A 15,095-nucleotide genomic window follows, 5' to 3' on the forward strand; every position below is an offset into this window, starting at 1 on the left:
GAGGGAACCGGTTGGGTCCAGAGACTGTTGGTTCAGCAGAGTGCTTAGGCAGCAGCAGCGTCTTACTTCTGACTTCCAGTGAACAGACCTTGGTTGAAGTGATTAGCTCTGTCCCAAGAGCAGCAGGTGGATTCCAGAATGTAGTCTTAAGGTTTGGCTCTCTAGGGCAGGCAGGCAGATTCTGGTTAAGCTCATCCAGAGCTTCTCTTGAGAGACTGGTTTCCAAACTTGGCTAACACTGCGGCGTCGAAGCAATGTCTGGCAGCTGCTTATAAGGGCCGGTCTCCTGATGAGCTGATGAGCGTCAGCTGTGCTGGAGGGCTCCAGCCCAGGAGGATCCGCAGCGCACTCTGCTGGAGAAGGTGGAGAATCTCCAGATCCCAACAATTATTATGTCTTATAAATAAGCAAAGACTACACCCTAGTAAAAATAAGCAAAAGGCTAATAAAAAGATAGCAGCGGATAAATGTGAATTAAAACTGATGCAGGGATCTAAAATGCAACCAAAACAGTGAAGCTTCATTCGATTTTACAGTGAATAATGAACAATGACTCAGAAATATAATAAAATGCAGCAGCGCTGGTGCGAAACGGATTAGCTCAGGCGACACCAGGAGGCCAGGCTATGAGGCAGGGCCAAGCCAGGACAAAGGGCCATAGATTTTTGTCCTAACATGGCCGCCCCACGTGTATAGATGGCTGACGATGAGGTAGCCTGAATTTAACAATACTAACGAATCAAACTGTAGTACCCCTGAGTCTTTCTGTCTAAAACACTTAAAGAGATCCACTTTTATGCCCAAAACATTAAGTTCACTAGTAGCAACAAAAGACATCTGGCCATCGGAAAATTCTTTAGATGAAATGTTAGTTACTGTGTCTAGGGCTGGGCGATATAAAAAAAAAAGCTTATCGATAAAGAAAAATGCATATTGATCGATATCGATAATTATTGAAAAGATTTGAAACCATATTTTATGTGCAGCTCTGCCTGGACTTTTTATAATATTGCTAAATGATTTAATTTTAATAAAAAACACAAACACAGACTTCGGATTAAATATTTATTTAACCAACTTTTTTAACCATAACAGAATTGTTTTAAAGAAAAATAACTTAAGAGACCTGAGTTATGTTATTAAATACTGACAAAGAATAAACTAAAGTGACCAGAAAAGTGACCAAAATAAATATAACAAATAAATAAATGGACGCCCCCCCACCGCCGCCGCCGCCCCCTGTTTCCTGCTTTAACTTGAGTTATTACTTTGAAGTTTCTGGCCCCTCAGCATTTTTATCTCAATTGTTAGAACTACGTGGGAAACTGCCCAGAACTGAAAATATATGTATATTTTCCCGAAGATTCCTCGGAGGAGAGCCGCGCCGGGGCCTACACAGCTCGTACTCTTGCGGGTGTGAGCGGCTGAGATGATAAAAAAAAAAAGAAAAAAAGTTGGTTGTGTTATCAGACTGGTTTTCACTGGTTCCCGACACATTTTACAGATGACTGTGGTTTGGTTTTGGTCCGACTTGCCATGACCGAAATACTGCCAAACTGGCGAACTACAAAAACCCTTCTTTGAAACAATTTCCTCCGCCTCTCCTTGCTGCGACGTCTTCATGTGCTCTATGTTGTGGTTTGAGAGGGCGGCGCTTTGTGACGGCGTGCCTGGGTCCGCGATTGTGATTGGTTGGGAGGAAGCAGTGACTAGCATAAACCTACATGCTAGGCTACAATGAGAAGGAAGGAAAACTGCGTTTCTTTTTTTATCGAACTTTTATCGACCCTCTTTTTTTCTATTGCGCCACACATCTATCGATCGATATATATCGTTATTGAATTATCGCCCAGCCCTAACTGTGTCCTAAAGTTGCTGCATGTCCACGGCCTGCACCCGGCATTTGGATGAATATTTTTCCTGTCTGCATTTCTTCTCCCTTTTTGGCCTTGTCTCTTGTGGTTGTAGTTTTCACCATAAGACATTTTCTGCACCATTTACCTTCACAAATGCTGGCAGGGTTTTTCTTTATTTACAACATCTTTAAGACTCATTCTAAGCATTGATGTAACCAATGCCTAGAAAGCACTGCCCTTATCACCCTTACACATTTTTAACGATTTTCAAAGAAATAATCTTTTTACAACGTTATGCTTTTTAATGGCATTAAAGTCTGAAAAAAGGATATAATTGCTGACTTGGACCAAGACTTAAAGGCACCAGAGGAGCAGTTTCTTAGTATAAACCAGCCTTTAAGCTTTTTTCTTTCTTGAACTTGCTCAGATCCACAGTGATTTCTCTACATTCCAGCTGAAACAGGTTTAAAAACCTCCTTTGTACATCAGAAAGTTCAGCTGAGAGCTGGCCATTAACTATTTATTTGTTTCAGTTTTGTTGGAGCAAGGATGAATGCTAAAGCTGCAGGATGTTGGCACTCGACACAACTTTACCTACACTTGTGGAAGAGAAACTTAGAATACGTGTCTGTGTCAGGTTCTGTGGAGGTTTTTAGAGGACCAAAGGCAGATACTAAAGCTGAGGCAGTTTCTTGAACATTTAATGTTGACCCATAGGGAGCAAAAGCAAATTCCAAAACACAATCCAGAAAAAACTAAATCCAGGAGACGCCAGAGAAAACACACATGAGGGGCCAAGAAATGAAGCCGAACCAGCCAAGAGTATAACGATGGGATAACTAATGTGCAGATGAGTAACTGGTGGGGAAAGAAACATCTGGAAGGGAGCTAGGGAAAAGAGACTGAAACAAAAGCACAACAGAGGTAAACAGGGAATACCTAAGAACTCAAATATAACCAAACAATTACTAGAATAACACAAAATGGAAATAAACCCAATGAAAACTCAAAAAGAAGACATTTAAAGGTTACTCACACACGGCTGATTCAGTGAAAAAAATGCAAAGGAGACCAATCTTCATTCATCATGTCTGTTATCATGGGAAACTGGAGAACTACTAATGTCCATTAAGAGGTTACAGTCCCTTGCTATTGGGTGTGGTCAAATGACTCATGTTGTACTTCATTTTGATGATACAGAGGATAAAAAAACATAGGTATCAAAAGTTTGCGTTGAAAGATAATTGTGGAGCTATTTTTTATTTTTATTTATTTAATTGGTGTATTTTTTCATGTGGAAATTGCTCCTGAAAACCTTAGTCCTTAACAGGTTTGTACTCTACAAAAACTAACTTCTGCATCTTATATCTTTAACACTGATTCAGATTAAAAATTCGTTATCCAGTTCTTTGTATTGCAGTATTCATTCACTCAAACCCGAGTTCAGCACGTAACTGTTACTGATTGAGAGATCTTACTGAATCTTACTGGGTGGAATTCAACAAAATAAAAATAGGATTTCTATTGTTTTTAATCATTACATTTTATTGTGAGTGGTGAGCAAAAAGTTTTATACTTGGCCAGGGTGCTGCACCCATGCATCTCTGGGTAGAATGTAGAACACTTTCTCTTTTCTTATCTCCTCTTGTTGCGCTAATTAAAGTTATCATTACCCTGGTAAAGATAGGCTCTATGTTTACACCTTGAAGCTTTCTCTCTCCGTTTCTTTTTCCTGAAAAGAGATCAGTCGCGACAAACTCTTTAAATATCACTTAATAACTTAGATCAGAGCAGTTGCTTTGGGTTACAGAAGGCAGCTGCTCATCCCTGGGCTCACTTCTCGGGAAGTAGCCCCAATAAACAGTTAAAGAGGAATTTTATACATCTCCAGTCTGCCACAGCATCACATTTTACATCATACACCTTAGCAGATGAGGAGACATCCATGGCTCCAGCCTTATCAAAATATGACACTTTTTTCTGAGCTGAAGGACGCCGCTCTCAATCTATTCCCAAATCTTTGCCACATAAAAAATGAAGATTATAACTGTATATCCTGACAGAGGAACTGTCTTAATTAGATAAACTACTGGGGAAAACATCAGTTCTGACATGCAACAGGCAGCTAATATTAAGATGTGATAAACACAAACATCATCAATGATAATTATCCTAACAACCAATTACAAATTGCAGCATATCAACCCTCTTTTTAATTTTTTTCCTCTCCCCAGGAAATAGTTGAACTCACAGAGGAAGTTTTTCGGATGTGATAGTGGTTGGTAATACTGCTAAAAAAAAAAGCCGGCTGTTACCCTGCAGCATAGCCACAGCTTCCTCTTACACAAAAGTCAATTCTTCATTACCATGACATGGCAGAGCCCAGACACAAACCAGTTTTGATTGTTTTTAAGGTTTCATCTCCTGGTTTTAAAACATAATTGTGTTTTTCCTTCAAGATTAATAATATGGGTGTTGACCTTATTCATAATTCCTATGTACCAGAATCATGACAGTTTCTTTTTAGGTTAGCACCAGCTTAGTCCATGTTGATGTACAATCAGCTTTGTGGTGGGCGGTGAGGCATGAGCCTTTCCTGAACTTCCTCACGTTTCTCAAGAACTGGCATGAATGTTTGTACCGCCACAGATGTAGTTTCTCTCTGTATCTCTTACATACAAACGCATTAAACAGGTTTCAAAATTATCTGAACACTTCTAGTAAATCAAGTGACAGCAGGGTACATCAAAACAAGTTCTCATTCAGACAGTTTGGGTTTCAAAAGCAGATCTTCTTAAGATATATTAAATATAGCTACCAAAGAATGGGCTGTTAATTCTAATACATTTATTTTGGGATTATAAGAATCTTTTTTCTGTACCTTTCAAATATGGTTCTGTAGAGGATCACACATATCCACACATTTACAGACACAAAAGCCCTATCTTTACAGAAAATCATCTTTGTATTTAATAAACAATGGTTTATGTTACAATAGTGAGTATTTGTTATGACTTACAACAAACTGGACTCGGTCCAAAGAAAAAGACCACAAAGACAGAAAGAATTTTCTATATTCAAAGCATAATCAAATGTGATTCCTATCCAACAAATGTTTAAGTGATTTGATCATTTAATAGATGGAATGAATAGAAGGAACGAAATCTGGAGGGTTGTGATCAGAAGGAAATAACCCTCAACTTTGAGCTCGAGAAGTGTTTCATTATTGGACTTCTAAGTCATGGATTCTCCATAATAGAAATGTAAATGTAAATCCTTTATTGTACCGCAACCGGGAAATTCACTCTGCATTTAACCCATCCCCTTGGGAAGCAGTGTGCTGACACTGCTGGCGCCCGTGGAGTGTTGTGTGGTTAAAGGGCTGGTTAAACTCCCCGCAGCAGTGTGTTGCAGATATTTCTGATTTATGCCCAACATTGACACACCACAACGCAAGAGGGACAATCACAAACTACGCCCAGCTGGTGAGGAAGTGGTGGCAAGTTTGTGCGACAACGGAGGGACATGAGAGTGAAAAAAAAACGGGGATCCTGGTGGAAAAAGGGTCCCAGAGTTCTAACGCATCTAGCTGGTCCATCTTCACGAGTTGTTTTCCACAATGGTGGTCATACGAACAAAACAAGCTGGTAAGGTACCAAACAGGAAATATGCAGTGTAGAGCGATGTTTGGAGAGGTGCAGCAGGGTGTCTGTGGCAGGGGCGGGGGCATATTTGCGTTCACTACAACACACACACATTACAACCTGGTTTCTGAGTATAAATCAGCCTTAAGGGTCTTGCTCAAGGAGTCTGAGTGGCAGCCTGTGGGTCTTGATACCAGAACCTCCACATATCCTTGCTTAAGCATTAGGTTGTTCATCAGCACACTTGACAACAGGACACCTTGCTCGATGATCAACTTTGTAGTCATATCTTTTTATCCTGGTACAACCTTGGACACTACAGTCAGGAGAGAGGGCCTCCTCTGTCTCCAAACTCTATGCACTGCTCCTTGCTCTGTTTATCCCTCCTCAGTGCAAGGGTAGAAGCTTGAATTATTCTATTAATTACATCAGCACATGGCACTGGAACAGATCTGTTAAAAGAAATGGCTCATCTATATTTTAAACTGTACACTGCAAAAATAATCTCGAAATAAGTAAAAATTCCTTAAATTAAGTGTATTTACCTTTAATTTGAGTAGGTAAATAAGATAATCTGCCAATGGAATGAGTTTTTTACTGTTAAGATAAGATAATTACATATTATGCACTTAAAACTGTTTTTTCTTATTTTTAAATTTAAATTGTCTGGTTTCATTGGCAAAGTGTCTCACTCACCTCCTCAATTCCAGACAAAATGCACTTATTTTAAGAAAATATGACTTGTTAAGATTTCCATTTTTTGCTGTGAAAATTCTACAGTGTTAGATATGCAGTGTGAAAGTACATTGACTCTTTTAGAGTTATGACATCAACAACTGGAGTAAAAATACACAATGTAGAGAGTTAATTTAACACTAGTTCAGAGTGGGACCAAATGCACTCGGATTGGTGTTAAATTAAACTATTAAAGTGTTACTTTAACACTGCAAAATGTATATATTTTTATGCAGATGCTTTTCTGTGGTAGATACCCTAAAAATTTGAGCATGGGTTCATTCATGTTTACGGCCAACACAATGCATTAAGGTAAAAATAATAATAATAATCCTAACTAGTTTGGTTCTCTGTACTTTTAGCTGTAAAGAAACAGGGCTTAACAACAACACAACACATGTCATCTCAATGCACTCTACAGTTCAACCAGATCATACAGTCAAATTGAGTCAAAGTTTTCTATCTAAGGAAAACCAGTTGATTGCATCGACTCATTGACTCGAATGCAATCCCTCACACTAAGCATGCTTGTAGCGACAGTGGAGAGGAAAAACTCCCTTTCAACAGGAAGAAACCTCCAGCAGTACCAGGCTCAGTGTGAGCAGCCATCTGCCGACGCCGACTGGGGTTCAAGGAGACAGAAGCAGAGATACAAAAAAAAAAGCTGTAAAAGGCGGCCCCGTCCAGGAAACACACAGCCAGGCAGACGTGCTTCGAGCCAGCTCCCATGTCAGAGGATGAGTAGAGCACATCCAGCCAGTCACAATCAGAGAAACAGGACTACACTGAAAAAAATGGCTGATCTTGAACATCTATAACAAAGGTGTTGATGGCAGCAGCACAGGTGATATTTCTCTTCAGGATGGAGTCACAGCCAAACAGGAACAGACAGATGAAGCTACTATGAGAAAAAGCAGAGAGAGCAGAACGTTAGAGATTGAACTAATAGATTCTGCAGAGTGGGAGAATAGAGATAGAATGAAGAAAAATGATAAAATAGGGGTCCATATGTCCTCCAGCAGTCTAAGCCTATAGCAGCATAACTATAGTGACAGCTCAGGATAACCTGCCACAAACAGGAAAGTTTTAAGCCTAGCCTTAAAAGTAGACAGGGTGTCTGCCTCACGGACTTAAACTGGTAGTTGGTTCCATAGTAGAGGAGCCTGATAACTAAAAGATTTGCCTCCCATTCTACTTTTAGAAATTCTAGGAACCACTAGTAAACCTGCAGATTGAGAGTGAAGTGCTCTGTGAGGAACATAAGAAACAATCAGATCTCTGATATCAGATGGAGCTTGGCCATTTAAAGGAATAGTACACCCAAAATATGATTAGCCTTCATTTTCTACTCACCCCCATGCTGAACAACACTCTGGAGTACTTTTTTGATATCTCAAATGCATCTGGAGATCTGGGAGGCTTCTTGCTGTCTGCTGACATTCAAATAATGGAGGTCTATGGCGCCCGAGACAGAAAGGTCCACAAAAGTCCACAAAAAACGTGTCAATATTCCTCCATACTGCTCGTCCAATGTATTCCAAGTGTCCTGAGTGGGTAGCATCCAGAATTTACTCGAAACGAAGTCATTTAGAATGTTTTTAGAGCATAAACAGTAGTGTATAGGATTTCCCGAAAGCGCGCACATGCGCGTTCACGACGCTACGGAAGCCGGCAGTCCAAACCAGCGCATTCAGCTCGGCAAAGAACTCATGCTCTTCCTCAACACTGAAGTCCTCAGACATTTTTCTTTCGTTGTTTCTTTCTTTGCACAGGTAAACAGCACATTTCTTCTTCTACGCTTGCATTATTGGCAGAGCAGACGCTGAATGCGCACTTTCATCTGGTTTGGTCTGCCGGCTTCCGTAGCATCGTGAACGCGCATGTGCGCGCTTTCAGGAAATCCTATACACTACTGTTTATGCTCTAAAAACCTTCTAAATGACTTCGTTTCGAGTAAATTCTGGATGCTACCCACTCAGGACACTTGGAATACATTGGACGACCAGTATGGAGGAATATTGACACGTTTTTTGTGGACTGGACCTTTCTGCCTCGGGCACCATAGACCTCCATTATTTGAATGTCAGCAGACAGCAAGAAGCATCCCAGATCTCCAGATGCATTTGAGATATCAAAAAAGTACTCCAGAGTGTTGTTCAGCATGGGGGTGAGTAGAAAATGAAGGCTAATCATGTTTTGGGTGTACTATTCCTTTAAGGCTTTATATGTGAGAAGGAGGATTTTAATTTCTATTCTGGATTAGTTTTGTGTAAAATCTATTATTAGTTCAGCTCAGAACTTGTTTTTTAAGTTTTTGTTTTCTAAATAAGAATGTGATTAAAACTGTGAAAGTTTAAAAAGACTGAAGAAGCATTTTAAGTTTATGCAAATATGACATTTTTCACCATTTTATTTTGTAGTAAACATGTTTATGTTACTGACAGTGATTCAATGTGCTAACAAAATGTGAAATGTAATTATTTGAAAATTTCAGAACGTACTGTGATGCTGTTGTTGACAGATCAGGCTCCCTTTTCTCCTTTTATTTTGGGTGGGTCTGATATTAATGGCGAGCAAATCCGTTGGAATAACTGACCAACTTGTCGTGTGACACAGAACAGTGTGATAGGCAAGCTGCAACTAAGGTTCCACCTACACTGCCTGGCATTTACCCCCTCTCCTACACACATGCACAGATATGCCTGGACTGGAAATTCCACTTGGAATCTTATGAAGTCTGCACTTTAAAAAATGAAATTGTCTAGAGAGCTGTTCTAAACTAAATTTATTTTTGTTTACACTTGTGTTTACAAAATGACAAAATAAATATGTCTAAATCTAACTTAAAGTCTAAATGTAGTGTTGAATAGATGTTTGCCATTGAAGCTGTGTTTTATTTAGGAACTAAACCTGATTTGTCTGATTAGAGGGGTGCACCTTAGTACGAATTAAAAGTAACCATTTTGATTGTCAGACACTCAACATTGGTACCAAGAAAAACAGAAGGGACACTTTTGTGAAATAATTTTTTTATTTTGTCTTTTTTTTAAACAAATTTCCCCTGCACCATAGCCACAGCTTCCTCTTACACTAATTATCATGACATGGCAGAGCCCACACACAAACCACTTTTGATTGTTTTACAGTAGTTTTCATCTCCCAGATTAAAAAAATAATTGCGCTTTTTCTTGAAGCTCAATAATATGGATGTTGACCTTCTTCATAATTCCTTTGTACTAGAATCATGAAATTTCTTTCTTTCCAAATTACAAGGCAGCAATTTCCAACTTTAACCATGTGCCTGAGTCTCATACATTTCAAGTCCTTCTGTGCCTAACTGAATCTTCTGGCCCAACATCTCAACATCACCTGCTTTGAGATCTTTTAAGTAGCAATTGTGTAACATGATGCATTTGCAGTCAGGGGCAGGTAGAAAGGAACTGTATAAGAACAAACCAGACTGTGGTTTTAGAGGAAGTCTAGAACCAGAGAAGCAGTCAGAATCAGACCTGATCTGGTTTTGCAGACAGAAGCAGTTGAGGAGAGGATAAACTGTGGCTTGATGCTGCAGACAGGATCAAATGTGACTAGAAGCCAAAGATATTTCCAGTGAGGCAGAGCGATAGAAAGAGGCTGAGTAAAAAATAAAATACATGGAAACAGCTCATGCAGATAGGCAGAGAGGCAAGATAAGACGTTCTGGCAGCGAAGGGAGACTGAGGCAGGTGTATAAAGGCAGGGAAGCAGATAAAATAACTTGGCCGTTATTACTGGCAACAGATGTAGCTAATTATTGTCCTGAATGCTGTTTAAAAGGTGACTGAGGATTATGTAGCATGAAGTGGGAATCAGTAATTCCAAAACCGAAACATGACACACCAAGTTAGAACCGTTAGCTTATCTTGTCAAACAAGGCTAACGTATATCCTCTCTCCCCACCATTATGTCAGGCTTGGTAGCCTCTAGGTACGAATAAATTTTGCGACTTTTTGCTTTCAGACTCCGCATGCTGCTTGGTGTCTTTCCCAATGGCAGAAAAAACAGTTTAAACCCTGGAACAATTGGCTTTTAGTGGCAGTGGGAAAAGCTCACTGACATGTGTCTACCCAGGTCAAAGGACTCGACAAGCAACCCTCGTTAAAATCCTTACATCTAAACAGCATGCTGTGGGAACACTAAAGACGGGTTAATTAAAGATAAGTATTTTATTTTCTTATAAGTCCTGCAAGGTTTCAGAAGTAAATCAAATGCCTTTGTAACATATTTAATCCAAAGCAAACATATACTTGTTCAGTTACCAGCCACTGTTGGTCTTTAAGACAACAAAGCTTGCTACCAGTCATAATCAGTTTTATTTTCAGAGGTTGTGTGCAGAGAGCAAAACATGCTCTCAGTTCCACATGTTCACAGTGTAAACATAATAAACTGTATAAACTTTAGAGGAGATGGGATAAAAGAATTAAACAATTGTACATAGATGAGGAAACAAAACATGTCTGTCAGGTTTATTTGACCCATTTTAAATGATTTTAGTAGTTATAGGGTGTGCTCCTTTCTCTGTCATGTAATGGGTGAATAGACAGTCAGCTCTCTCAAACAGATGCTACTCAGTGAGCTAAATCTTCATAAAAGCCGCTTTGTTGACATTGTAATCACCTTGTAAGTATGAGGGAAGAAAAACATCCACCTGTCTGTTTGGCTGAACAAAGCCCCATTGTGTTTAAACACTGTTCATGCCAAGTAAAGCAGTAAGCTCACAGTTAACAGATGATTTAATCTGACACGTGTCAGCCAAACTCTCTCAGGTGAATTACTTGATCATTCTGAGAGACTTTTACTCTTTCAATTTCTGCTTGTATCTGTGTTTCAGTTGATGTACCAAAACTGCAGGAATTTCTGGAATGTTTAATCTGCTGTTTATTTAATATTTTGACATTTATTTCACATACTTATATAGCCTTTATCTGTTAAACTAATGTAATCTGAGCAACAAAACAATGAGGCCTACATGTCAAAGATGAAGGATTGGTGGGCTGCTTTGGGCAGCAGAAGCAGCTGCTTTACATGCAAAGTCTATAGTTGGCGCGCATCAAGGCGCGTCTGAGATCTGGGGCTGGCAGGAAGACAGACACAGCACTCGATAAGATCACTCCCCTGAAACAGTTTATTAATGTATGAATTAATTTAAAATGTCGAAATCTGCCTGAAAAATTTGTTTACTTTGGTTATAGTCTGGTTGAACTGTAAAGTGCCTTGAGAGGACATGTGTTGTGAATTTGGCGCTATATAAATAAACTGAATTGAATTGAATTTGGTTTTATTGTCCTGGTCCCTGCAGTTTGTGCCACATACCTGAAAACGCTAACATCTACTTCCAGTCACCATGAACAGTAAGGGAAAAACCCCAAAAGGCGACCTGGTCTGAGGCAGCTGCTGCTGGGGATTCCCAATGACAGCCCACCACTGTTGTGTGGGAGTCTGAGCGCCTCCGACAGTGAAATAATATCTTAATGCAGGATCGTAATCTTGATTATCAGACTGCACAGACAATGTTTTGAGATGCACTTTCTCAAATAAAAATATATTAAAACCAATTTTTACTCACTTATCACAGCAAATATAGCAAAGCCACTCCCTGCCATTAAGCACAGGAGCAGTAGGAGCACCAGACACATCTGTACCGTTTACTGGACGCACATCAGAAGCATCAATGACTCTCTCTGAGGCGCGTCTGACCGTATGTACAGGCATCAAAATTGAAGCAGCAAGCACAACACAAAGTGCTTGCTGCTGATAGCCTATCACTTGAGGTGTGAACGTAGCATAAAGATAACAAAGCAGTTAGAGACAGACATCAGTTGATGTAACATTCACAACTGTTGAAATACTTTAATACTATCTTAAATTCAGATGATTCCAAAGAGTAACGAAGTTCAGGTAAAATAAAAAATCGCACATTCATTTCACCTTTGAAGTTCGCTACCCAGTGGAAACGGCTGAATTACTTTAGCATCAAAAGCCAGTCATTAAAACCACATACGCACTAATAGTCACCGGCTGCAGAGGCTTTCATTTTGAGTCATTTCTACGAACTGCTGAGCCACTTGATGCATCATCTGTCATCGGCCGAGAACAAGAAATAAGCAAATGCGATCTTGCTACACCCACTTTGACCCTGGAAATGTTACTCCGCCAATGAGCTACTTTAATGAAGCATTCTCAAGCTTTGGTAGGAGGGTGAGTGAATAAGTTGCACCAAATATGAAATTACAGAGAAGTTTGGCTTAAAGCATAACATTATTTTATTCCTCTATTAGCGGTATGATGAAAACAATTTTAGAAATGTGTAAATCTAATGATACAGTCTCATACTTACTTTAGAATAATATTTTTTTCCAGCTTTTATTGTCATTACACTGTCACGAGTACAGAGCAACAAATTTCACCCTCTGCATTTAACCCATCCCCTCAGGGAGCAGTGGGCTGCCATTGTGCGGCGCCCGGGGAGCAGTGTGGAGTTAAGGGTCTTATCTCAGGAACACAGAGTGGCAGTTAGTGGGACTCCTACTCAGAACCTCAGTATTCCGTGCCCTAACTGATGGGCTGCCACACCCCTATGAGTCACTTCCCTCTCCACTAAACTACCACTCTACATGGCCACAATGCAAATCTTAGCAAACCTTTGAACTTGATGGGAAACATCAGGACAAAGTAATGCCAGATCCTGTTTTGTCCACATTTACTATAATTAAATTCTGACTTCAAATTAAGAAAAAAAAATTAGGAGATTCAATACATTTCTAATTAATTAATAGGTGTTTGGGAAACTAAGTGGCCTACAGCCCATCGATCATCACCCTTTTTAAGTAATATTTAGAGCAATAAGTTGTAATGCTTTTGTCTGACTCCCTTTCAGACAGTTATCATTATGCAGAGGTCTGTTTCTGCATGGCTTTCTTTGGTCCCATCACTGTCATTTGTAGCCCAAATACAGTATGTAACAGTGGGAAACAATGAAAAAGATGCAGTAAAGACAAACAGGGGAATTACCGTTTAAGTATAGCAGAGTCAGAAAAACACAGGACAATAGAAACTGATAATTATTGGAAGGGTGTGGCTTAGGGAGAAATTTCTAAATGTGTAAACACGGGTAAACAGCTAAAGAAACAAATTTGAACATACAAGAACCTCTCCAATAGTATAGAAATAATTATTACTAGCTAAAGTAAAGACAAAATCAACCAAAAACACTGAGAAATAAGCAAGAAAAATTATGTAGAAAACAACAACAAAAAAAGTAAAAAAAAAATAATAATAATAAATTAAACAACCTAACGTAGCAAAGATAACAGATAACAAAATATGCATGGCAAGGCATAAATAACAAAATAATGACAGGCTTAAGGTGGAATAAAACAAAAAAATACATAAATATTTATAAAATTTAAATCAAAATAATCAAAGAACAAAACCCAGGCTCAGGTTTCTTCAAGTGATGTTTTTTTACATTTTACAGTGTGGTATTTTCACATTTGAAATGCAAATCGAGGTTTACCAAATCTTGAAGATGAGTTTTTATTTTATGCTTATGATAGATGCAGCTCCAGAGACTCTTGTTTTTGTAGACAAAGTCGTAACATCAGATAAACAATCAGGTTTACCATCAGGGTGCTTCTGTTCCTGAAACCAAAGGGAGCAGTAAGAGTGTGTTTAGTTTCTAACACCTTCAGCTTTTTTCATTCTGTTTTCATTTTGTGTTTTTAAATACCTGAAATGTGAAGCCCTGTGATTTTTTTATTTGTTTTGTTTTGTTGTTTTGGGATTTTTGTTGCTTTGGGCATCTTTTCTACTTATTATCATGTAATTTTCATCATATATTCTGAAGTCTTTATAAACTGAAGATTATAAGCCCTAATGGTAGCTCTTAATCTCTTACTCCCAACAATTATATATATTGATAATCATATATACATCTCTAAATCTTTTAGAAGGAACTAACTTGCTGATGTAAATTGTTAAAGGATGATCTTTTTTCTCTGGAATGCTCTTGTTCCTAGGCGTGGCAGCTTTGTCTTTAATGGAATGAAGATTATCTTCCAGTTAAATCAGAAAAAAAAACAGAACACCTTCACAAACAAAGAATTCTCATAAACTTTAATATCTGCTTTGAAAATGCCCGAGCAAGAAACCGCACCTAGTTTGGACAACAGAAAGACAATGAAGAACAAATAACGAAGCAAGGAACATCACAAAATTTGAATAATAGGAAGAGGATTTTTGGATAAGCTCCTTACATTTAGTGAAGTTATCAATTCTATCTGAGTTATGCAAAGTGGCAAGGCTCAGGTTTCTTCAAGTCAGCTCCTAACATATTTGTTTGATCTTTTTTACATTTTACAGTTTGGTATTTTCACATTTGAAATGCAAATCGAGGTTTACCAAATCTTGAAGATGAGTTTTTATTTTATGCTTATGATAGATGCAGCTCCAGAGACTCTTGTTTTTGTAGAGAAAGTCGTAACATCAGATAAACAATCAGGTTTACCATCAGGCAGCTTCTGTTCCTGAAACCAAGGGAGCAGTAAGAGTGTGTTTAGTTTCTAACACCTTCAGCTTTTTTCATTCTGTTTTCATTTTGTGTTTTTAAATACCTGAAATGTGAAGCCTTGTGAGTTTTTTATTTGTTTTGTTGTTTTTGTTGCTTTGGGCATCTTTTCTACTTATTATCATGTAATTTTCATCATATATTCTGAAGCCTTTATAAACTGAAGATTATAAGCCCTAATGGTGACTCTTAATCTCTTACTCCCTACAATTATATATATTGATAATCATATATACACCTCTAAATATTTTAGAA

The sequence above is a fragment of the Cyprinodon tularosa genome, unplaced genomic scaffold (assembly GCF_016077235.1).
Source record: "Cyprinodon tularosa strain WSP-4 unplaced genomic scaffold, ASM1607723v1 ctg61, whole genome shotgun sequence".
In the NCBI taxonomy this organism is placed as follows: Eukaryota; Metazoa; Chordata; class Actinopteri; order Cyprinodontiformes; family Cyprinodontidae; genus Cyprinodon; species Cyprinodon tularosa.